Raw genomic sequence first — 25,379 nt, 5'->3', positions numbered from 1 at the left:
GGTCTGCCGAGTCTGTAGGTTTTGCTTTTCTAAGCAGTTCCCAGATGCTGTTGATGCTGCTGGTCCAAGGACTGTGCTTTGAGGACACTGCTCTCAGTGTTGCAAGCTTGCAACCTGCAGACAGGAACCTGCTGTGATGAGCACAGGGTTTTGTAAAGGTTTGAATGTGAATATGCCTAAAGACGGGTCACACCTTTTTGCCCCAGTCCCCACTGCTCCCTATCGTGCAGTTAGGTGCACCTCACTCATTTATGTTTCTTGCCTGGCCTTGATAGTGGTTGAGTTTTGCTGCCCTGGCAAACTCACAGAATGCTGGAGCTGGGGCTGAAGCTGGAATGAAACCTTTTTTTTTTTTTTTTTGAGACGGAGTCTTGCTCTGTCGCCCAGGCTGGAGTGCAGTGGCATGATCTCGGCTCGGCTCACTGCAAGCTCCGCCTCCTGGGTTCACGCCATTCTCCTGCCTCAGCCTCCTGAGTAGCTGGGACTACAGGCACCCACCACCATGCCCAGCTAATTTTTTGTATTTTTTTTAGTAGAGACAGGGTTTCACCGTGTTAGCCAGGATGGTCTTGATCTCCTGACCTCGTGATCCACCCACCTCAGCCTCCCAAAGTGCTGGGATTACAGGCGTGAGCCACCATGCCTGGCCCTTTTTTTTTTTTGAGACAGGGTCTCACTCTGTCACCCAGGCTGGAGTGCAGATGTACAATTATAGTTCACTGCAGCCTACACCTACGGGGCTCAAGCAATCCTTCAACCTCAGCTTCCTGAGTAGCTAGGGCCACAGGCATGAGCCACTACACTCGGCTAATTTTTTATTTTTGTAGAGATGTTGCCCAGGCTGGTCTTGAACTCCTGGGTTCAAGCAATCTTCCTGCCTTGGCCTCCCAAAATGTTGGATTATAGGTATGAGCCACCATGACCAGCCTGGAATGAACCTTTGAAACCTTTCTAGCAAAGCTGTTTGTTGAATGTGGGGAAACTGCAAAATGTGATTAGTTGTCCACAGACATTAACAACAATATGTATAACGAAAGCTATATCAATGGAACCATTCTCTAGCTGTGAGAATAGGACCAAATGCCTTTGCTATTCAATGCATATGATTTTTTTTTTTTTTGAGATGGAATCTCGCTCTGTCACCCAGGTTGGAGTGCAGTGGTGCAATCTCCGCCCACTGCAACCTCCGCCCTCTGCCTCCTGGGTTCAAGTGATTTTCCTGCCTCAGCATCCCAAGTAGTTGGGACTACAGGCATGCACTGGTCCAGGCTATTTTTGTATTTTTAGGAGAGACAAGGTTTCGCCATGTTGGCCAAGCTGGTCTCAAACGCCCAACCTCAGGTGATCCACTGGTCCCTGCCTCCCAAAATGCTGGGACTTCAGGCATGAGCCCCTGCACCCGGCTCGATACATATGATTTTAATTCTCTTGTATCAGGTGTAGGGGATAGCGAAATGGCTTCCTTCCACCCTTCTAGGTTCTTTGGCTGGGCTACAAACTAAATTGACATAAGACAGACTAACAGGAGAAAAATCATTTGAATTAACATGCATTCACACAGGAGTCCCACGAAACGTGAGTCTCGAAGAAGGGTCAGATGACTGAAGCTTATATAGCATCCTGAGCTGCAGAAAGGACTAGGGCTTGGGGTTTCTCAAGGGGGCTTTGACACAAGTTATGGGAGGGTGATGGGAAGAAATGTATGGTGAATAAGGTTGTCTTGTTACACAGATAAACAGCCTCTGTAGCCAGGCTCAGTGGCATGTGCCTGTAGTCCCAGCCACTCGGGCGGCCAAAGCGGGAGGACTTCCTGAGCCCAGAAGTTTGAGACAGTAGTGAATGATGATCGTGCCTGTGAGTAGCCGCTGCACTCCAGCTTGGGCAACATAGCGCAATTTCATCTCTAAAAATATTCTCTCAGGTAATAGAAGCTGTCTGGAGCAGCCCGCTTCCTGATACAGATAGTTTGACTAATGCAGATTTCCTTCATAGATGTAAATTTGTTTTACAAAAGGACAGCTTTTCAGAGCTACTCCTGTGTCTGCAGTTTCTCAGAATAACCAGCTCAAAATACGCCAAAGAAGTATATTTTGGGTTGGCATATTCTGGTCTCCTACAGTCATATTTTGGGGTGGTGTGTCCTGAGCCCCACCACAGGATTAAATTCAATAATCAAAGCAATTAGGACAGTTAACATTTTGGGGGTTCTGCCCAGTTCTGCCCCTTACTAGCTGTGTGACCTTGAGCAGAGGACTTAACCCTCCTGATCTGTTGCTTCACTCATGAAACCTCCTTGCCTGAATTATAAATGATCCCTGGTGGTCAGGTGCGGTGGCTCATGCCTGTAATCCCAGCACTTTTGGAGGCCAAAGTGGGCAGATCACCTAAGGTCAGGTGTTCGAGAGCAGCCTGGCCAGCATGGTGAAACCCTGTCTCTACTAAAAATACAAAAATTAGCTGGGCGTGGTGGCAGGTGCCTGTAATCCCAGCTACTTGGGAGGCTGAGGCAGGAGCGTTGCTTGAACCCGGGAGGTGGAGGTTGCAGTGAGCTGAGCTCATGCCACTACACTCCAGCCTGTGTGACAGAGCAAGACTTCATCTCAAAGAAAATACAAAAAAACCCAAATGATCCCTGGTAGGCACTCAGTACCTGGCATAGACAGAACCATGATAAATGGCACTGAGTTTGGGGTTATTTCAACTTTACCCAGCCTGGAATCTTCCCCATCTAACAAAACATTATTTATACCTTCATCCCTTCTCTTCAAGAAGCAACATGGCAAAGTTGCAAGAAACAGGGCTTTAGCATCAGACAGACCAGGGTTCCAATTCTGACTCTTCCGTTTGGCTTTGAACATGTTCAACTTGAAGTTGAATGTCAGTGCTTGAGGTACCAACAGGAAGCCCAAGCAGATGGGGATTTCATGTAATAACATAGGGAGTCTGGGAGCCTCATACAATTGAAGAATATGTGCCCTAATGTATTCAGATGTTCCAAACTTCCCAGCACTGTGTTGGCAAAAAGAAAACCACTTATGGGCCCTTTTTCTCTTTAGTAGCCAGTTTCTGTCCCTATGATAGATGCTTGCTAAATATTGGTTCTCAGGCGTGGTGGCTCATGCCTGTAATCCCAGCACTTTGGGAGGCTGAGGCTGGTGGATCACCTGAGGTCAGGAGTTCAAAACCAGCCTGGCCAACATGCCGAAACAGTCTCTACTAAAAATACAAAAATTAGCCAGGCCACACTCACGCTTGTAATCCCAGCTACTCAGGAGGCTGAAGCAGGAGAATCACTTGAACCCAGGAGGTGGAGATTGCAGTGAGCCGAGATGGTGCCACTGCACTCCAGCCTGGGTGACAGGGCCAGACTCTGTCTCAAAAAACAAACAAACAAAAAAACAAAAACCACAATATTGGTTCTCCCCCACCCTCCTTGGGATGCAATAGGTCTGTGGGCAGCTTCCTGTTCTTAAGCTCTCCTGAGGGTTGCAGGAGATTGCAGGAGCGCTCCTGAGGTTGCTGCAAAACTTAGCTCCTCACTCTTATTTTCCACCAGCATTTCTCTCCCCAGTGAGATGGGGAACTCCTGGCAAGTCAATTGCACACACTATTTTTATCAGCCCAACTGAGGCAGGTTGCAGGCTTACCAAATCCTTGCTGATGGCTCAATAAACAACAATGACAAGTTCCAGCTTTACTCGGATCATAGACAGTCTCCAGGCCAGAATTTCTCAAAGCAGAAACCACCATCAGCTTGGGGGCGGGGCGGGGTGGTGGCGGCGGGGGTGGGGGGGTGGTGGGGGTGGGGGTTGGGGGGGTGGGCGGCTGGGGTTGGGGGGCAGGGTGGTGGTGGGGGGCGGTGGAGAATCCATAGGAAAGGCAGCTCTCCGAGCCCCACGCCAGAGCTAGTAACCAATCTGTGCCATAGAGTCTCCACTTTTTCCTGGAGATTCTATGATCGCTCCCTGGGTGTTTTTTTGTTTTGTTTTGCGATGGAGTCTCACTCTGCTGCCCAGGTTGGAGTGCAGTGGCACAATCGTGTCTCACTGCAACCTCCACTGCCCAGGTTCAAGTGATTCTCTTCCCTCAGCCTCCCAAGTAGCTGGGATTACAGGCATGTGCCACCACGCCCGGCTAATTTTTGTATTCTTGGTAGAAACAGGGTTTCACTATGTTGGCCAGGCTGGTCTCGAACTCCTGGCCTCAGGTGATCCACCCGCCTCGGCCTCCCAAAGTGCTGGCATTACAGGCATGAACCACCAGGCCTGGCCCCTGGGTGATTCTTATGCATCGGAGTTTGAGAAGCACTGACTTTGGCACCTTCTGACTGGGCTCTAGAATGAGGTGATTGCAAAATTAAACCCTCAACCAGGCAGATTTCTCTGCACGAAGGGTGAGAGCCTGCAGAGGAGACCTGTGGCTGGACCTGTCGGGCAAGGTTGGTGGCCCTTTTATCATTGACATTGTATCCTTTCCCCATTCATCCACCTATTCATGAATGTATGAAACTTTGACTTAGCATCTCTGTTTCTGGTACAGGACTAAGGTCTGAATAAGATAGTGTCAGCCCTGGAGGAAATTACCCTGAAGAGGAAAACAGCAATTTCTCTCTCACACTCTTCTTCCCTGCCTGGGTTTTGGGCTGCCAGTGGCCTTGCAGTGTACTATTTAAAAAACATAAGGCCGGGCGCGGTGGCTCACGCCTGTAATCCCAGTACTTTGGGAGGACGAGGCGGGTGGATCACAAGGTCAGGAGTTTGAGACCAGCCTGGCCAGCACGGTGAAACCCCATCTCTACTAAAAATACAAAAAATTAGCCGGGTGTGGTGGCGGGCGCCTGTAGTCCCAGCTACTCTGGAGGCTGAGGCAGGGGAATTGCTTGAACCTGGGAGGCGGAGGTTGCAGTGGGCCGAGATCGTACCACTGCACTCTAGCCTGGGTGACAGAGTGAGACTCCATCTCAAAAACCAACCAACAAACAAAAAAACATGTCAGATTAACATCCTCACCTATATGTGAATCAAACCGTGGGATTCGACATATGTACACAGTGTGATGGCAACTGTGTTGAAATGCATTCCCCAAATACCAGGAGATAATAAGTGAAATGTTAAGAAAGAATGCCTGGCCCTGGAGCATTATGGGTGAGTTTTGCTTCCTTCCTCTGTTTTCTTTCTTTTCTTTCTTCCTTCCTTCCTTCCCTTCCTTCCTTTTCTTCCTTTCTTTCTTTCTGTTTTTTTTGTTTTTTGTTTTTTTGAGACAGTGTCTTGTTCTGTCGCCCAGGCTGGAGTGCAGTGGTGTGATCTTGGCTCAGTGCAGCCTCTGCTTCCCAGTTGCAGGCGATTCTGAGGTGCCTGCCACCATGCCCGACTAAGTTTTTGTTGTATTTTTGTAGAGACGGAGTTTCACTATGTTGCCCAGTTTGGTCTCAAACTCCGAGCTCAAGCAATCTGCCCAACTCATCCTCCCCAAGTGCTGAGATTACAGGCGTGAGCCACCACGCCCAGCCCCCTCTCTTGATTTTTCTATGATTAACATGGGTTACTTTCAGAATTAGAAAAAATAACTCACATAAACATTGTCCTCTTCCTGTGTGAGTATGCACGTGGGCGTGTGTGCATGTGTGTGTGCACACGCCTATGCTTGTGGACCAGGATAGAGAGATGTTTTATGCTTAGAGAAATTATTCATATTAAGTGTAGGGAGGGGGTGGTTTTATTTCACTGTGATCAGAGGGAGACAACTCTTATCTCTTATCACATAGGGCCATTTGATGTCTCATTCAGCATCACTGACACAGGATGCCAGCAACACCTCGATGGGGAATAAGGTACCCCCCACCTCCAAAAGTGAGTTTATCTGGACAATGAAAGTTAACCTAGTTATGCAATTCTTCTCTCTGTAAGTAACCATTCAACAGGCTGGGTGTGGCGGCTCACGCTTGTAATCCCAGCACTTTGGGAGGCTGAGGCAGGTGGATTGCTTGAGCTCATGAGTTTGAGACCAGCATGGGCAACATGATGAAACCCTGTCTCTACAAAAATACAAAAATTAGCCGGGTGTGGTGGAGTGTGCCTGTAACCCCAGTTACTTGGGAGACTGAGGTGGGAAGATGGCTTGAGTCCAAGAGGCAGAGGTTACAGTGACCCATTTATTTTGCCACTGCACCCAGCCTGGGTGACAGAGTCAGACTGTCCCCCCCAAAAAGTTAAGCACTTAACAGCAGTGTCTCCAAGACAAATCATGTTTCGCAGCTTTTCTTGAGGATTTAAGGCTCTTGGTGGAGTATGAAGGGCTAGGGGCTCTCCCACTGAGCCATCCCAGGGAGTTGGCGGTGTTTCTGTTTGCTTTCTTGCTCTTAATAGTAGCTGTCACCTTGTAAAGTGCCAGTAACATGACAGGCATCCTCTTCTCAGCTCGTGTCCACAGGGGCCTTGAGGAGCTGACAGGGAGAGGAGGTTGCTGCACCTGCTTCAGCCATGTCACCACCATCTACCGTGTGTGCTCTGTGCCAGAACGGGCGGGGGGAAAATACCTCTCGGAAACGTTCTGTGTCCCATCAGTAACTGTAGCCTGTACAGTTCCTGACTTGGAACTAGGCTGTAGGCAGCAATTTCTAAAATTACCCTGAGATGAACTGAATGTGTCCCCCCACAATTTGTAAGTTGAAATCCTAACCCCGCAATGTGATGGTATTAGGAGGTGGGGCCTTTGGGAGGTGATTAGGTCATCGGGGTGGGGGCCTCATGAGTGCACAAGTGTCCTTGTAAAAGAGACCCCCGAGAGCTCCTCTGGCCCTTCCACTACTTGAGGATGCAGCGAGGAGGCAGAAATCTGCAGCTGGGAAGAGGACCCCCACCAGAATCTGACCATGCTGGCACCCTGATCTTGGACTTCCAGACTCCAGAACTGCAAGAAAGAAACTTCTGTCGTTTATAAGCCACGCAGTCTGTGGTGCTTTGTCGCAGAAGCCCTAATGGACTAAGATGTACCCGGTTTTCCCCACGGGTCCATGTTCTGAAAGATTTTCTATACCGTATAGTAACAACAACGATGGCGACAATGACAACAATAACAATAGCTGCTACTGATGAGGCACCTTCCGGGTGAATGTCACCTATGCTGTCCCACCCAGTCCCCACCACAGTCCTGAGATGACGGTGACGCAGCATCTCCGCCCCCATTTTGCCTGATGAGGAAACGCAACGCGTAGAGAGGCTCAGTAGTTTTCCAAGCCCCTGCAGCCAATAGGAACTAAAGGCAGGAGTTGAATTCAGCTCTCTCTAAATTGAGCCTGGTTTTTCCACTATGTTACACTCTTCTTCAGAAACACAAATTAATGAGCGGGCTGTGGTGGCTCATGCCTGTAATCCCACTTTAGGAGTCTGAGGCAGGAGGATTGCTTGAGGTCAGGAGTTCGAGACTAGCCTGGGCAACATATTGGAACGCCGTCTCTACCGAAAAACAAACAAACAAAAAACCCTCAAAAAAACACAAAAAGCACCAATTAAGTTATAATAATAACAATAATATTCAAACTACATTATTCAATACTAAATCCTTTTACTTTCCGTTGTGAAAGGATTAGTTACATAAACCGGCTGCTCTTAGTTACCGCACTCTGTTGCTATGATTCTGACATATTGGTTCATTTCTGCAATGCTATTGTGGATATACTGAAATACTGAAAATATACTTAAGGTTCTGCTCACTAGCTTTTTATCCGTCAAGTTATTCTTTCCCTAAAATTCAGGTGAAATTCATATGACACATAGCTAACCATTTTAAAGTGAACAATTGGGTGGCATGTGGTATATTCACTAATGTGCAACTACCACACTTGATTTAATTCCAAAATATTTTCGTCACCCCCAAAACAAACCCTATATCCATTAAGCAGTTACGCCCCATTCTCCCCTCCTCCCAGCCCCAGGAAACAATCACTTATCACAGCCTTTGAAGCCCGAGGCTCTGCATCTCCCGGTAAAGACCCTGTTCCAACTTGAGGGTTAGCTCTGTGTGTCCCGGGAAGTCATTCCACCTCACTGAGTGGGATTCCCAGCCTAAAGGGGCTAGCTGAGCCTCTGAAGCATCTTCCGAGGGCTGTGCTCCAGTGCCAGGACGGCATTCCCTAGTGAGCTTGGGCGTAGTTTTCCCTTTCGGTTCCCAATGGCCAGAGGTGTGAGGAGACTGAAAAGCAGGTGTGAGGAGACTAATGCCGCTGAGTTTGCTTTTATCACGATGGGATATGGAGTGGGCTTAATTGCAAAATACTAACAGCAGGACAAAAACTGAGTCTCTGTGTCTCCCGACTTTACCTTCTGTTACCTTTTGTACATAATAGCACTCTTGCAAATGCTCAGCAGGGAAATGCATTTTGGAGGAATATTTTTGAGGGGCTTTTGCATATATGAAGGAAATACCTATTTTTTTTTTTTTGCTTGAAAGATGTGTGGACCACATGTGCTATGAAAGCACAGCCTTCTTTTTTAATTTTTAATTTTTAAAATCTTGGTTTTTCAAGATTCTTTGCTTGGCCAATGAAAGCACCAGATTCTAATGTTGAAAGTAAAATGTGCATGCTGCTTTCCAGTTATAAAGCATGAAAAACTCATTTTCTTACATAGTCCTCTCAACAACAGAAGATAATGTTATTATCCCACTTTACAGATAAGCACATTCAAGAAGTCAGAGGTTAAATGACTTGCCCAGAATTGCATAGCTGAAAATGGCAGGCAGCCTTTCCCAACTCCAAAGACAGTGCTCTCTGTAGGATGCTGGACTTCTGCCTACCATTGTCAGGGTTGACATCCCGGGGAAACAGAGCAGTCACTACAGAATTGCCAGAGGTTTCCCCGGGTATTATTCCCAGGTTCCCAATGGCTTGAATTGGTCAAACCTATCAGGATCAGAGTAAGCCTAGGCTCGTGCTCTCAGCCTCACTGTATCCAGTGAATGGAGACTTTCTCCTCTGAGACACACACATCAGAGTTAGACTCTCCATCCCACATATTTCAGAATTCAGTGGAGTGCAGGCTAGCAGGCATCCAAGCCCTGCCCTCACCTTCACCTATTCTTCCCTGCTTCCTGGACCCCCAAATTTGCATTCCATGTTACGCTCACATCAAACTATTTACAGATCCCAAGCTTGCCTGAAAGTTCCTTACCTCATGCCTTTAACAATTATTATGGTAGGCCAGGCGCAGTGGCTTGAGCCTGTAATCCTAGCACTTTGGGAGGCTGAGGTGGGGTGGAACGCTTGAGCTCAGGAGTTTGAGACCAGCCTGGGCAACATGGCAAAATCTTGTCATCACAGAACAATACAAAAATTAGGCTGGGTGTGGTTTTTGGGAGGCTGAGGTGGGCGGATCGCCTGAGGTCGGGAGTTCGAGACCAGCCTGGCCAACATGGTGAAACTCCACCTCTACTAAAAATACAAAAATGAGCCAGGCGTGGTGGTGCACATCTGTAATCCCAGCTACTTGGGAGGCTGACGCACGAGAATTGCTTGAACCCGGGAGGCAGAGATTGCAGTGAGCCAAAATTGCGCCACCGCATTCCAGCCTGGGTGACAAAGTGAGACCCTGCCTCAAAAAAAAAAAAAAAAAAAAAAAAAAAAAGGTAAATTGTAACAGTTATGATAATAATAACAACAATGGTGATTGCTTTCTCCTGGGTCCTATCCATATGAGGTTCTATATATTCGCTATTTCATTTAACCCTCACCATAACCTAATGAAGTCATTATTATCCATTCCATTTCACAGATGAACAAACTGAGGCTGAGAGTGGCTAAGTGCTTGGGCTCTGGAGTCAGACAATCTAGGTACATACCCAGCTCCACCGCTGTCTAATCCGTGTGACCTTGGGCAAATCTCATCTCTCTTCCAGCTGCAGTATCTTAATGCATGACACTGGGCCATGATAAACCTGCTTCATGGGCCTGCGCACACTTGGCACCTGCTTAGTACTTTATAAATGTTCAGAATTGTTAACGCTCATTTTATAAGCGGCTCAGCTCTGCCTGCTTCCAAACCCTTTTCCTGCTTCTCCTGAAGGTCATAGTTCAGGACCCAGTGTTTTCCCACCTACTTCTCAGTCCCCACAGCAAGGTGTACATTAGTTCCCTTCCTTTAGGAATGAAGGCACTGGCGCTCGGGTAAGCTTAGAGAGCAGTCCAGGGAGTACTGCTGAAATGGCACCATCTCAGCGTCCCCAGCTCCGAGAACTGGGCCTGGCCAAGAGAAGGCGCAAGGCACCTTTGTTAAATAATTGGCGGGCTGGGTGTGGTGGTTTATGCCTGTAATCCCCACACTTTGGGAGGCGGAGGCAGGGAGGATCCCTTGAGCCCAGGAGAAACAGGCCAGCCAGGGCAACACAGGGAGACCCACCTCTACAAAAATCTATAAAAATTAGCTGAGCATGGTGGTGCATACCCGTGGTCCCAGCAACTTGGGAGGCTGAGGTGGGAGGATCGCTTGAGCCCAGGAATTTGAGGCTGCAGTGAGCTATCGCATCACTGCGCTACCTAGCCTGGGAAACAGAGCAAAATCCTGTCTTAGACAAAAAAAAAAAAAAAAAAAAAAAAGAAAAAAGAAAAGAAATGGAACAACTGGCTCCTAATCAGGTAACTCAGCACTGAGTATGATGTGAGCACACCCCAACCCCCGTATAGCTGGAGGTGGAGGTGGAAAGACAATGGAAGCCTTTGATGTAACCCTTTTGATACCCTGCTAGAGGACAGCAGAAAGATACTTGAGAGAATGTTGTCTATCTTCCCGAGAAATTTCTGGTTGAATGTCAAGATAATGATAGGATGGGCTTCTGGGCCAGGGGAGCAAGGCAGAGGGAAGGAGAGTATCAGTTTCCTAGGCATGTCCTGTTACAGGGAGAAAAACACAGTATTTTCCATTCTAGATCAGGGGAAAGATGAGGTCTCCCATAATACCTGAAACTGGAATTACGGCGAGGAGCTTTTTATGTGGGAATTTCTGTACTAAATTTAAAGTCCTTGGAGAACCGCTTAGGGTAGCACCGACAGCGCGCACCCTCCCCTCACCCCGCTTTATTTTTCCTCTGGCACAGCACTTAGCACCATCAGATATTTACGGCCTGTCCCCGCTGCCCCTCCCGGGCAGGGATTTTGTTTTGGTTCGCAGCTGCAGCTCCAGGGCCTAGAACAACCCGGGCACTTAGTAGGCCCAGTAAGTATCTGCGGGAGGGCTGAATGGGTGCGTGGACAGCATTCCTCTCACTGACCCCGCTGCGAGGTGAGCCAGGCAGGGGCTGTCACCATTCCTGAAGTCCAGGTGAGGGGGAAGCGACCCAGGGATGGGAACCTGGCCGGCCTGAAGGTCTGGAGACCGGGGTTCGAGTCCAAGCCCTGCCTGACAGGCCGTGACCTTGGGGGTCACTCTTGCTCCTCTCAGGGCCGGGTTTCCTCCTCGCACAATGAGGGCGATGACCCCCAACCGCAGCGCGCCCCGCGGTGACTTGCCCAAGGTCACCACCGTCCCGGGCCCGTGGCGCCCCGGCTCGGGAGGACACGGGCCAGGCGGGCGCGGGGTTCTGGGGTGGGGGCCGGCGCGGGGCGGTCCCGGGGCGCGGCGCGCGCTGACGCCGGGGCCCCGCGATGCGGCGGGGACTGGGCGCGGGGGGAGGCGCGTCGCGAGGCGAGCGTCCTCCTTTTGTGCGAGCGCCGGCGGCTCGGCTTCTCGAAGGTAAACAGCGCTTCCTCTTCCTCCTCGCCGCTCCTCTTCCTTTTATAGTTATTTCTCGCCTGGCACTCGCCCGGGCTGCTGCTGCTGCTGCTGCTGCCGCCGCGGCGGGGGCAGCTCGCAAACCTGTGGCGGTGACGTGAGCCCCGCCAACCCGGAAACGGCGGCGGCGGCGGCACCGGAGGCTCCGAGGCTCCTGCGCTCCCGCGCCGCGCTCCCCTCGCCCGCCCGGGCCGCCAGGTACGTGCCGGGGCTCTGAAGGCGCCGCCGCCCGGCCGGCCCGCGCGCGCGCCCCTGGAGCCGATTTGCCCCCGGAGAGGGCGCGGGGTGCGGGGCGCGTGCGTGCTGGGTGCGGGGAGAGGCGGAGGTACCATCCGGGCCGCCGGGCCGGGCGCTGCGGCGGGTGGACAGGGGGCGCCGCCGTGGTGGGGGCGTCTGGGCCGGCGGGCGCGGGGGTCCCGGGGGAGGCGCCTCGAGTGCGCGGGGGGCGGCGGGCGGACGCGAGGGGAGCGCGCAGCGGGGCCGCCGCCCGGGTCCACCCAGCTGCGGAGCCGGCGCCTTGTGCGCCTCGAGGCAGGGGGCGCTCGGGTCGGGGTGGCTGGTCACGGGCAGACCCTTCCTGCGAGCCGGGTGTCGGTGCGGGGACTGACCCCGAGAGCAGCGCTGGCCCCCGGCCACCTCCCATCAGGGGCTTGGAAGACCAGTCGCATTCGATTTGAGGAACTAGAGGGGGTGAACAAAATCTCCACTGGCCTCAAGACTTCCTCCTGGGGTAGCCACCCGCCTGTGTTTAAAGAGCACTTCCTCTTCGCCTTTTATCTTTTCATTATCTTTCTTTTTAAATGAAAGTTCAGTGTTAGCGGGTGGGTGCCCTTGCAGCATGCAGGGCTTTCCTGGGGCTGTGTACACACACACTGGGGGTGGGAGAAACCTGTGTGTCCTTTGAGACCTGTGTCCTGTGTCAGGAGTGGAACGAAGGAGGAATCGAGGTCTTACCATGCTGGAGCTACTTGGGGTGTGCCTTTGCTACCCACCCTGCTGCAAGAGGTGGAGGGGTGCCGAGGGATAGAGCTGGGGCTGCGGGGGAGTGTCACGTGCACTTTGCAGCTATGTTTAATTCCTGGCCCTGCCGCTTACTAGCTGTGTGACCTTGGGCAAGTCGCTTACCCTCTCTGAGTCTTAGGGTCCCGTCTGTGAAATGGGCTGCTGCGAGTGGGGCCTTGAGAAAACGAGCGTAGATTTCCTGGCCTGGAGGGGGCGCAGTGATAGAAAGTGTCATTGCCAGTCACCTTGAATTTCTGCATCCCCAGCACCTAGAAAGGGTGCGTTGGAGCACGTGGGAAGCACCCCATAGATAATTGTGAGATGAACGAGTGGGTGGTGAATTTTGAGAGGTGAGTCGGTGTGCTTCCACATTTTGGCTTCCTTGCCCTGTAACATCCATCCAGGATCCCCAGGGAGCAATTTTGCTATCTGGGTTGGATGGACTCCTCCCCTCTCTGAGGAAGACCATCTTGCGAAAATACTGACTCCCTTGTGAAAAAGGGCTTAAACTGTGACTTTGAGACTCTCCCATTCTTGGAAGATTGCACTGGGGGAAAAATAAAAAGAAGGCGTCATTTTGATTGCCACCGCCAGGTGACTGGCTGAGGCCAACAGCCAAGACTGAGCCAGGGCTAACGGCTGGGATGGTTTCCCAGGCCTGGGGTTCCTGTAATCTGGGGGAAGCCCGGAAGAGGTGACTTTTCTACCTTGGTCGGCATGCAGAAGTGGTCAGCTGGCCTGAGTTTTCTTCCTGAGGAGGCACATTGGAATTTGCACTCTAGATCCTTGCTGGGCTCACAGCACGGAGAAGGGCAGAGTGTGTGATGCAGGAGGCTGAAGTGGGTTCCAGCACAGGGAGACTTGGAAATGGTTTTCAGATAAAGGCCGATATATGTTTCTGCCCTTCACTTTGGGAGATTTTCAAGTAATTTTGCTGTCTCTGACAGCCACCCCTTCTCCTTTCTCAGCTCCCAAAGTCTTCTGTGTGCCTCTCTTAGGATCCTTAGCTATGTGGGTCCCCCAACTCCCGACCCCCGTAAGTGCTACTATTATTTTTAAGAGACAGCGCAGACCCTTCTGTGCAGCAGCGTGCTGCAGTTTGAGCTTGTGCAGATTCATTTTGTTTGTGTTTTGACAGGGTCTCACGCATTGCTGAGGTTGAAGTAGTGCAGAAGTAGCGTGATCATGTCTTACTGCAGCCTTGACCTCTCAGGCTCAAGCCATCCTCCTACCTCAGCCTCCCAAGTAGCTGGGACCACGGGTGTGCACCACCATGCCCAACTAATTTTTTAATGTTTTGTAGAGATGGGGTCTCTCTATGTTGCCCGAATTCCTGGGCTCAAGGGATCCTCCCTGCCTTAGCCTCCCAAAATGCTGGGATTACAGGTGTGAGCCACTGTGCCCGGCCCAGATTCATTTTTAATGACTGAACTGTGGAGTGGCCAGGGTTACCTGTAAAGGAGAGCTAGGGTTCTTGTTTTCCTGAGACTTAGAGAGAGTGCAGGACTTGGCCCAAGACCTTCAGTCAGGAAGGGGTAGATTGAGGGTCCTCGCCTAAGTCTTCAGCCTGCAGAGCTCACTTTTCTTCTTGCAGACGCTGAGTGGTCTTTGTGCTTCCTCTGGCACCTGACTTGCTGCCTGGCCCATGCAGGAAACAGTACGTGTCTTTTGACAGAATGGGCAGAAGAATGATGGGTTCCCCTTTGCTCTTTGAGGATGTACATTCTTTTTCCATCTCAAGGTCAGCGCACTGGCCTGCAGTTGACCTTGAAATGGTTGTCCCGTGGTTCCTCCCTATGTGGAATCCTGGTCCCTGACAGCTCTTATATCAGGATCCAGAGACCCATGCACAGGAAGAACAGGAAGGACGCCCGAGGGACGCGGGTGCCAGGAGGTTGTGGCCTCACCCGTGCTCAGCATTACTGCCATCTCGTTAATTGAAGAGACCACGATTCATGTGGCTTTGGCGGTCTGGGACTTGGCTGTCTTCAGCGAAATCGGCCACCACTGAGCATTGTAAAGGAAGTGTTGTATAGCTGAAAATTCAGATTTTAAGTATGAATTTTATCAGATACACCTTCACTATCTCTTGGCTGTGCAGCCTTCTAGAGGTCACTACACTCTCGGCCCCCTCTTTTCCTCATCTCTAAACAGGCAAAAGAATCCCCGTTGGTCTCCCGGGGCTCCTGAGTAAGAGAGTAAGATCCAAATTCATGCCTTGGTTTTCTTTCTCACTGCTCGTGTGCATGGAACCAAGTTTGTTGCCTTCTTGGAGCCTCAGTGTTCTCATCTGTAAAATGGGCGCATGTGTCACGGGGATGTGTTGCTCCTGGCAGTAGCATAAGCAAAGTCCTTAGCATAGGCCCCTGTTCCCATTGCACACCCCGTATAATAGTGATCACCATCCATGATTATTGTTATCATCATCAACAACAGTAATAATCACTGTTTGCTCAGCAAGCGTATAGGCGTCTCAAAGCCCAGATTCATCTCTCTGTTTTAGCTTGAATTGGAGCTTCTTGAAAGAAAGAAATTCGGGTGGGAGGAGTGAAGGATTGATTTTTTTTCTCTTCCCTAAAGGGGATACTTGATAAAGGCGTGTTGAAGACGGATGCCTTGTGATCTTGTTTTTCATCCTTCTCTGGGCTCTCAGATGGATCAGGTCCTTTTGCTTCAGTAGAACTTTGGCAATTAAGTCTTTGATAGTCTTAAAATGGGTGATTGGCCTCACCAGGCTGAAAGAAAGGCAACTTTGTTAGCCTAGGATGCATGAGGTTAAGAGCAATATTTTTTTTTTCCTCTCCTCCTTTTCTCTTTCTAGAGGCAGTGAAGGTTTTGGGGCCCTACAGCCTGGGTTCACATCCTGGCTCTGCCACTCACTAGCTCTGTGCCCTTGGCCAGGATACTTCCTTTCTCTTTGTCTTTCTCTTCGTCTTTCAAATGAGGACTAACAGTCGCCACCTGGAAGTGTTGCTGTGACGATCAACCCAGAGGTTGTATGGAAAGTGCCCAGCAGAGAGCATGGCACCTAGTAGGTGCTCAGCAATGTCTGTTTCTTCCCTCAGCCCCTGGTGCTCTTTCTGTCCCTCCCCGGTCCCATCATCTGTCCCCGCATCCAATGTCTTGCCCTCCCCTGACAGAGCTTCAGTTTCCTTTGGGAATAGAGCCCTTGGCTGGCAGGTCATTCCTGGATTAAACTTGGAGCCTCCAAGCTTTATGAAGTCCAAGTGTGCTATTTTAAACCAATTGTGGACTTTTGTGTGGCGCTTCCGCTGAATGGAAAGATAATTGTACCAGAGCTTGTCGAGAAGAGTAAATGGACGAGTCATGGAGCTTACATTCTGTCCCACTGATTTTTTTTTTCCTTCTTTTGGAGGACTTACTAGCTGCCATCTGCTCCTTGAACATCATGTTCATAAATATATAAATAATCGAAGTTGATGAGGAGGTTTGCTTAAAGAAGTGTTGCTGAGAGTGATTTTTATAAATATTTAAGATAATCTGAAATCATTAAAGGAATTGCGGGGTTTATTAAAAAACTGAAGATGTGTTTTGGAAAGGATCCTTTTCTTTACAAGCTGAATAAATGTCAAGAGTAGAGAAATGAGGGAAGAGAGCTTTCTGAACGTGGACATGGGATCCGTGTGGGTGAGTGGGCAGCCAGTCTGTCTGACTCTGCCAGGCCTCAGCGTTCTTTTTTTTTTTTAAATTATTTTTATTTTTATTTTTGAGACGGAGTCTCGCTCTGTCGCCCATACTGGAGTGCAGTGGTGCGATCTCGGCTCACTGCAAGCTCCGCCTCCCGGGTTCACGCCATTCTTCTGCCTCAGCCTCCCGAGTAGCTGGGACTACAGGCACCCGCCACCATGCCTGGCTAATTTCTTTCTTTCTTTTTTTTTTTGTATTTTTAGTAGAGATGGGGTTTCACCGTGTTTGCTAGGATGGTCTCAATCTGCTGACCTTGTGATCTGCCCGCCTCGGCCTCCCAACGTGCTGGGATTACAGGCATGAGCCACCATGCCCGGCCTAATTTTTATTTTTTGAGATGGAGTCTTGCTTTGTTGCCCAGGTTAGAGTGCAATGGCATGATCTCGGCTCACTGCAACCTCTGCCCCCCGGGTTCAAGCGATTCTCCTGCCCCAGCCTCCCGAGTAGCTGGGATTACAGGCGCGTACCACCACACCAGGCTAATTTTTGTATTTTTAGTAGAGACAGGGTTTCTCCATATTGGCCAGGCCGGTCTCAAACTCCTGACCTCAGGTGATCCACCCACCTCAGCCTCCCAGTGTGCTGGGATTACAGGCGTGAGCCATTGCGCCTGGCCACCTCAGTGTTCTTGAAAGCTTCCTGGGCTTCCTTGAGGGTCGGAGAGGGCCACTGAGTAATGTGTGCCAGGAGTCCCCCTGGGGAGCACACATTTCAGATTCTGCTTGTGAGAGTCAGTGGTGGGTTTCTAGAAGGTTCCTAAGGCAGATCCCTTTTGGTTAATGATGGGCTGTGTTTTAGTGAGACCTGCTAAGGCCCATAGTTCTGGAGGCTTCTAGGTGGTAGAAGCAAGGGAGGGAGGAGTTGGAAGAGAACTTTCCAAACTTGAGTGTGCTGTGCATCACGTGGGGATTGCCTTGGAGGTTCTGAGCAGGGGCTGGGGCTGAGATGCTGCATTTTGAACACTTTTGCACATGATGTGATGCCTCTGGATTGTAGACCATACTTTGAGTGCAGTGGGCTGGGAGATCATCCAACCTGACCCTCTCCCCTTCATTCATTCAGGAGCCAGGCTGATGCTGATGGTGCAAATCTCTACATGACCCTGGAGGTTCCCAAGGTAGCTTAGTGGAGGAGGCAGGCATGCGAAAACACATATGACAAAGTGACGAAGGCCTAGGATGGACCTCAGGACAGGTGACAGTGGGAGCAGGAGGGGGTGGGAGAGAGACCACCTGTCTGCCAGCAGGTGCTGAATAAGCCCAGGAGGGCCTAGATGCTGTGAGCCATTGAGATGGGGCTGCCTTCAGGGAGCGGGGGAGGAGAGGCAGTGTGAGCTGAAGGACTGAGCAGAAACCCCATACTCAGAGTTTCAGGCCTAAGCATCCAGTACTCTAATTTTAACACACAAGGGAACTGGGACCTCCTGGGGGGAAGCATCTTGACCAAGAGGCACAGTCAGGACTGGAACCTAGGCCTCTGGCTCCTGAGCCTGGTTTTTGCTCACCGCTCCACAGTGCCACCCTCTGCATCCACTGCTGTGTTTAGCAGTAAGGCTGTGAGAGCAGGAGGATGCTGAGGACTTTCCCTAGTTCAAAATGTACCTCTGCCGTTGACCTTCCTTCAGCAGGGTACTAGGCACTTAAATCCACAGTGAAAAAGAAGGCCCAACGTGGGAAAAGCGACAGCTTTGAAATCAACATAAACCATGCCAGAGACTAATCCTCTTTCTGTCTTTTCCCCCTCCCGGCACCAGCATCCTTTGATAAGAAGGTGGGGGAAGGACAGTGAGGGCCCCGTTGTGCAGAGGAGTTAAGGATGGGAAAGGCTTGGGTGGTAGGAGGAAGAAAAGCTCCATTCTTTCCTCATCTGCCTAATAGAGTCTCCTGTCACTGGCTCTGTCTGGCCGCTTTAAGCTCTTTGGAATTTACATCCAGTGCGCACTCAACAAAGCCTATTGCATGGCAGGGCTGATGGAGCCCTGGGCCTGCTTCTCAGCGCTGCATGACCTTGGGCAAATCACATCCCACTGCAGAAGCAGAATTGTCATTGATGAAGCTGGGCTACTATCACCTGCTTCCCTGGAATGTTTGGAGGATTGAGTGGGATAATGTGTATCAAAGCATCTAGCATAGTCTAGCAGAAAGCCTCCATACACGTCCTTCTCCCATGGGGCATAGTCACAGGTGGGTGAGAGCTGTATGATTTGTCCAGGGCTATCCTTCTGGCAGAGATGTGATCTGAATTTAATGCAGGGGGACAGTTTTTCATGATGCTTTTGGGCCGGGCGCAGTGGCTCACACCTGTAATCCCAGCACTTTGGAAGGCCGAGGCGGGTGGATCACCTGAGGTCAGGAGTTCAAGACCAGCCTGGCCAACATGGTGAAACCCTGTCTCTACTAAAAATACAAAAATTAGCTGGGCGTGTTGGCTGGCACCTGTAATCCCAGCTACTCGGGAGGCTGAGGCAGGAGAATTGCTTGAACCTGGGAGGCAGAGGTTGCAATGAGCCAAAATTGTGCCATTGCACTCCAGCCTGGGTGACAAGAGGGAAACTCTGTCTCAAAAAAAAAAAAAAAAAAAAGATGCTTTTGAACTCCTCAGATGGCTTTATGAAAAATGAAACACTTTGCCATGTTAGTGGTTGGCACCTTTGAAAAAGGACAGTGGCAGGTTGAGAAGCAAGGACCTTGGAGCCAAGGAGATCTTTGATTCAGACCCGACTCCCTGACTGTGAAGTCTTTTGCACATTGCATAACCTCTCTTGGCATCTCAGTGTCTGTTTTCCAGCTTGTTGTGGCTCTTAGGTCAGAAGATGTCTGAATATGCCTGACATAGGGTCTAGCATCAGTGAGTGCTCAGTAATTTGAGTCCCTGGTCTACAGAGCCTCAGTGCTGGGACTCAGGGAGAGGAACATGTAGACTAAGGGAAGTTTCTTTACCAGCCCCAGCTTTGCTCAAAACCAGAGTTGAAGTAGAATGCAGAAGACGACGTGGAAGTGAAACTTGGGCAATAACTTCCTAAAATGTCTGCTTTGCTCCCCTGAACTCTGGTTTTGTGTCTTGCCCTCTGCTTCTGGGACACGAGAGACCAACCAGTGTGTAGACAGATCAAACAGGCTTGTAAATGAAAAAATCAAATGGAGATTTCTGTGTTTTCTGAAAAGTGGTATTTTACAGTCATTCCTAAACATGCTTTCATAACTCTCAAGTTTTCAGGTCTTGAGGGAGGAGTGAGATTCATCCTGCCATTCAACAACAGAACAGTCACTGAGTGTGCACCTCCTGTGTGCTAGGCCCCGTGATGGATCCACGTGGGGAATGATAGTGTGTGCCCCACAGTCACCCCACACATGTCCCTGAGGCCTGAGCAGCTTGGAGAATGAAGGAGTTTGGGTTTATTTCTTTGGGTTAACTTAAACTCAGCCCTTCTAGGCCCATTCTTTTCACTCAGGAATTGGATAAGCTTTTCTGAGGGGTTTGGAATGGGATGGCAGGGAGAGTCACCAGACACCATGAATGACAGGCCAGCAGGTTGATGGTGGCGAGTGGAGCAGGAGCTAGGGAGTGAGGTCACATTTCTGGACTGTGTGTGCAGGCAGCTATGGACCTGGCAGAAAGCCCCTCTATTTATTATTTATTTAGAGACAGAGTCTCGCTCTGTCACCCAGGCTGGAGTGCAGTGGCACGATCTCGGCTCACTGCAACCTCCACCTCCCGGGTTCAAGCAATTCTCCTGCCTCAGCCTCCCGAGTAGCTGGGACTACAGGCGCCCGCAACCATACCTGGCTAATTTTTGTACTTTTAGTAGAGATGGAGTTTCACCATGTTGGACAGGCCAGTCTTGAACACCTGACCTCAGATGATCTGGCCGCCTCGGCCTCCTAAAGTGCTGGGATTACAGGCGTGAGCCACCATGCCTGGCCTGAAAGCCCCTCTTAACAGGGCTCCCATCAGGATCACGTCGTGGGATTCTGTGATTTTTTGGTCTCCTTTATGGCAATATTAACTTTCTTTTATGGAGCATGGAGCAAGTGTCCTGTACTTTGTTGTTGTTGCTGTTTTTGGAGATGGAGTTTCGCTCTTGTTGCCCAGGCTGGAGTGCAATGGTGCAATCTCGGCTCAGCGCAACCTCCGTCTCCCAGGTTCAAGCAATTCTCTTGCCTTAGCCTCCAAAGTAGCTGGGATTATAGGCCTGTGCCACCACGCCCAGCTAATGTTGTATTTTTAGTAGCGACAGGGTTTCACCATGTTGGGCAGGCTGGTCTCGAACTCCTGACCTCAGGCGATCCACCTGCCTCGGCCTCCCAAAGTGCTGGGATTACAGGCGTGAGCCACTGCGCCCGGCCATGTCATACTTTGAATATTTTATTTCTTACTTTCATGGTAACTCTGTGAGGCAGGTAATATTATTCCCGTTTTACAGATGAGGAAACTGAGAAAACCTGGAGGCTGATAAAAAGCAGAGCTGGAATTCAAACATGTGCCCACCTCCTGTTTTTACTACCTCCTTTGGGTGAACCTCAAACGTAACTGGAAAAGTCTATGAATGGAGTTGTGTAGCCGAGAGCAGACACTGCTCCTGCTGGACCCTGCTGGGAGAGGGCGGTGGTTTTCTCAGTGGGCATCTCATAAAGACGGGCATCTCAGCAGCCCTCAGGGCCAAGAACCACCTACTGCAAACTCGTCAGCCAAGGAAGCTCAGAATTTATAATTGTGGTTGTAAGTAGATTACTTGAGCTAATGTGAGCAGTGAGGTTTTTGGTAAAGTTAGTGTGAAACTGACTCATACTAATAATCTACCTCTTGATGCATTTGGTGTTGCGATTTGTAGCATTTTGCATTGTCTGCATACATGCATCCCCACTAGAAAAGATTTGGGGGAAAGAAAGGTCCTGAGACCATACACTCTGGGGGATTGAATTTGAAAGGAAATTTCAATGTTTGGATGCTGGTCCATGTAGACTTGAGCAAATAAGGTGCACATAGGATTTATACCTCTGCTTTCAAGTCCCCCGACCCATTTTCTATATGTGACCTTGCCAGCATACTCTATGCACGTGTTCCCCCTTCTGCAGGATTTCTTTAATCTGCTCATACCTTGGGTGTGCTTACACTTCCTGGGTGGGAGGTTCCAGAGATATATATATATATATATATATATATATATATATATATATAAAATTTGTGATTTTAGTAGAGACGGGGTTTTACCATGTTGGCCAGGCTGATCTCGAACTCCTGACCTCAGGTGATCCACCTGCCTCGGTCTCCCAAATAAATAAATAAATATATATTTTATTTTATTTTATTTTATTTTATTTTATTTTTTGAGATGAGAGTCTTGCTACGTTGCTCAAGCTGGACTCACTCTCCTGGGTTCAAGTGATCCTCCCACTTCAGCCCCCCAAGTAGATGGGACTATAGGTGCACACCACTGTACCCGGCAAGCCAGATTCTTTTTCTTCTTTTTTTCTTTTGAGACAGAGTGTCACTTTGTCACCCAAGCTGGAGTACAGCGGCGTGATCTCGGCTCACTGCAACCTCCGCTACCTGGGTTCAAGTGATTCTCATACCTCAGCCTCCCGAGTAGCTGGAATCACAGGTGTGGACCACTACGCCCAGCTAATTTTTGTACTTTTAATAGAGACAGGATTTTACCATGTTGGCCAGGTGAGTCTCAGGCTCCTGACCTCAAGTAATCTGCCTGCCTTGGCCTCCCAAAGTGCTGGGATTACAGGCGTGAGCTACCGCGCCCAGTCTGGAGTCATATTTTTAATGAGCATTCTAAGTGATTCTGATGCAGAAGTCCCTGTCACTGGGTTAGAGAAATATCTATTAAGGGTTATCTGCCCGTGGTCATCTATTCTGAGGGTGTTGGGCATGGGGTGGCTGGTGTGAGATGGAAAGGAGAGTGGAGATCACCTAGTCCCATCTTTTCCAGCCTTTACATTTTTTTTTTTTTAAGACATGAGGTCTCACTATGTTACCCAGGTTGATCTTGAACTCTTGAGCTCAAGTGATCCTCCTGCCTCAGCCTCCCAAAGTGCTGGAATTATAGGTTCCCAGCTTTTAATTTTTAAGGCACAGATGGAGCTGTGAAAGAGGAAGCATCTCCCAGCTAGAGGTGACCCACCCGGGGACCCCATCACCCTAGATGCTGAGGAGGTCAGTATCTCACACAATGTAACCTCTTGTTAGAATCTCGCTTTTGGGGCTCTGATTCCAGTCGAAGGTGGAAGACTGTTCAGAGGCAGTGGAAGCCCAGAGAGGTGATGTGTGTTGTCCAGTGTCACACAGGAGTGTGACAATCATCTAGGCCACTCTTCATTTAAAGAAGGAGGGACCAGGCCAGGCACGTGAAAGCCCGCTAAGGGACCCAGCAGTGAGGAGGGCGAGTTCTTTTGACCAGATAGCCTGTCCCTGGGAGGCGGGTTGTGAAGCCACAAGGCCCTGCCCTAGCACCCACCAGCCTGGGTCCTGGTTTCCTGTTCTGATCCGAGCTGGGCTGATTTTGTGCTGGTTCCTAACAGACAGACACGTGCCCCCAAGACCTAAAAGCACCAAAGGAGAAGAAACTCTGCTCAACAGAGTCACATCTTCATGGTGAAGTTCAGAAGTCAGCACAGTAGGCAAAAAAATAAAAAATAAAAAATTCTATGAAGTTCAGAAGTCAGCACAGTAGGCAAAAAATAAAAAATAAAAAATTCCTGGCCAGCCACGGTGGCTCATGCCTGTAATCCCAGCACTTTGGGAGCCTGAGGCAGATGGATAACGAGGTCAGGAATTTGAGAACAGCCTGACCAACATGGTGAAGCCTTGTCTCTACACTAAAAATACAAAAATTAGCCAGGTGTGGTGGCACGTGCCTGTAATCCCAGCTACTCGGGAGGCTGAGGCAGGAGAAACGCTTGAACCGGGGAGGCAGAGCTTGCAGTGAGCCGAGATTGTGCCACTGCACTCCAGCCTGGGCAACAAAGCGAGACTCCATCTCAAAAAAAAAAAAAAAAAATTCCTGACAATCTCCCGAGTTGTTCCTGAAGGTTGGTTTTCCATGCGCTGGTTTTGTGTGTGTGATGCTGTACAGGAACATCAGTGAGTCAATGCATAAAAGAGACTGCAGTAGACAATATACGATAAAGTACAACACACAATATACAAAAAATAGGAAACAGAGTACTATAGCTCTGTTAGAATTTGTCCAGCAGGCTTTCTAGTTTTCCCACACTAAGAAACAAAAACAAAAAAACAAAAAAACCCGTAGAAACAAATACAAATAAATACAATAGGCAAAATACACTTTTATATTATTTAAAGTTTTTAAAATGGAAAAAGAAAAGCATTTGGCCCTTTGAGTATAGCTGAATTTGGCTCAGTGAAATGAAGGTATGGCTGGGTGGCACACACCTGCCATCCCAGCTACTCAGGAGGCTCAGGTGGGAGGATTGATTGAGCCCAGGAGTTTGAGACCAACCTGGGCAACATAGGGAGACCCCTGTCTCTAAACAAAAAATAAAAAAGAAAATGAGGGTGCAGAGGAATCCCATTGTATGTTTGATGCACTGAGGGCATCTTCGGAATGTGCGAAGTTGTCTTGATACCCAGTGGGGGTGTTACCTGTGTATGTGTGATTATCCGAGGGTCTCTCATGCTTGAGTGTGATAACCTTGGAGAGAGTTTCTGGATGTCGAGTTGTCTGCTGTGAGAGACAGAGTGGACAGAGGGAGACAGCCTTTCTTGACCTGGTGAGACCAAAATAAATAAATAGATAAATAAATAAAGCAGAGTCTTTTTGGTTACCGCAGCCCCTAGAATTAGGCCCCTTCTGACTTTGTCATTGTTCCTGCACGTCTCAAATCTGCAGTTGAAGGCCCCATCCAGGAGTTGATGTGAAAGGGCTTCGGCCTCCTGGGCCTTTGGATTTGATCCCATAGTCTTTGAGGCCCTGCCTGAGTGGACCTGTCTCAGAATAAATGAGGAATAAACGAGGTATGACCTTTGAACGTCCCCCACTGTCCCCCATGATCAATGTGGTTGGAAAATGCTTCTCCCTAGATAAACTCATCATTGTCCCAACACCTTGGACACCTAAAACCAAAAGAAGAGGAACCTGATCTTTCGTTTTCCCTGATCATCCCCAAATAGCTGCTGGGTGAGGAGGGAACATTTGATTCCACCTTGGAGCTTATTCTCGAATGCATTATGGATCTCTCATTCAGCAGGGCAGAGCTGAAAAGCACCTGAGATTGTGCAGCTAATGTGCAGAGACCAGAATGTTCCATAAGAACTCACTCCAGAGAAAACCCAACAGGTGTCCCTGACCCTGCCCTGTGATGCCTGTGAAAGGTGTCACCCCAGTGAAGGTGCATGCATTTTCTTGCTGGTGGCCAACCAGGTCTTCGAGTGACCCTTCTGGGCAACTATTGCAATTGATGTCAAGAGCCTTGAAAATCTTCATAACCTTTGACCCAGGGAACCCACTTTGGGAATCTTTCCTAAGAAAAACAGTAAAAAATATGGACAAAATGTTGCATAAAGATTTTTAGCTCAGCTTTATGTTGTTGTTGTTAAGATAGGGTCTCACTCTGTCAACTAGGCTGGAGTGTAGTGGCACGATCATGATGCAGCCTTGACCTCCAGGGTTCAAGCAATCCTCCCACCTCAGCCTCCCAAGTACCTCAGTTTTCAATTCAATTGGGAACAGCAGTGGTTCCCTAATTTGATTCCATAGGCTTCTTCAGAATCCTCTGGAGTAACTACAGATACTCACATAGATTGGCAAATGCCATCTCTAGAGGCAGAAGCTGGGACCACAGGTGCCTGCCACCATACCTGGCTCATTTTTTTATTTTTAGTAGAGATGAAGTCTTGCTGTGTTGCCTACACTGGTCTCAAATTCGAGCTCAAGCCACC

General features: G+C 49.5%; 1 protein-coding gene and 1 non-coding gene across 23 annotated transcripts in view; both read left to right on the top strand.

Moving 5' to 3' along the window:
• The first annotated feature begins 11,099 nt into the window (after positions 1–11,099).
• Positions 11,100–25,379, top strand: part of CYRIB (CYFIP related Rac1 interactor B) — a 177,111-nt gene continuing 162,831 nt past the window's right edge. For 7 of the 22 annotated variants that reach the window (XM_063816059.1, XM_016958942.4, XM_063816041.1 and 4 more), the window contains exon 1: positions 11,653–11,957. The gene's annotated coding sequence lies outside the window, so the exon portion shown is untranslated. Of the gene's footprint in view, positions 11,205–11,588; positions 11,958–17,531; positions 17,664–25,379 lie in introns of those variants that run through there. The other 15 variants (XM_063816050.1, XM_063816055.1, XM_063816046.1 and 12 more) reach the window with 10 other exon arrangements.
• LOC112204274 (U7 small nuclear RNA) lies at positions 23,641–23,705 on the top strand. Its single transcript, XR_002937846.1, has one exon. It is a non-coding gene; the product is annotated as a U7 small nuclear RNA (small nuclear RNA).

This window comes from Pan troglodytes, chromosome 7, assembly GCF_028858775.2.
Source record: "Pan troglodytes isolate AG18354 chromosome 7, NHGRI_mPanTro3-v2.0_pri, whole genome shotgun sequence".
Classification (NCBI taxonomy): domain Eukaryota; kingdom Metazoa; phylum Chordata; class Mammalia; order Primates; family Hominidae; genus Pan; species Pan troglodytes.
The sequence above is the reverse complement of the archived record's forward strand: the minus strand, read 5'-3'. Positions and strand labels throughout refer to the sequence as shown.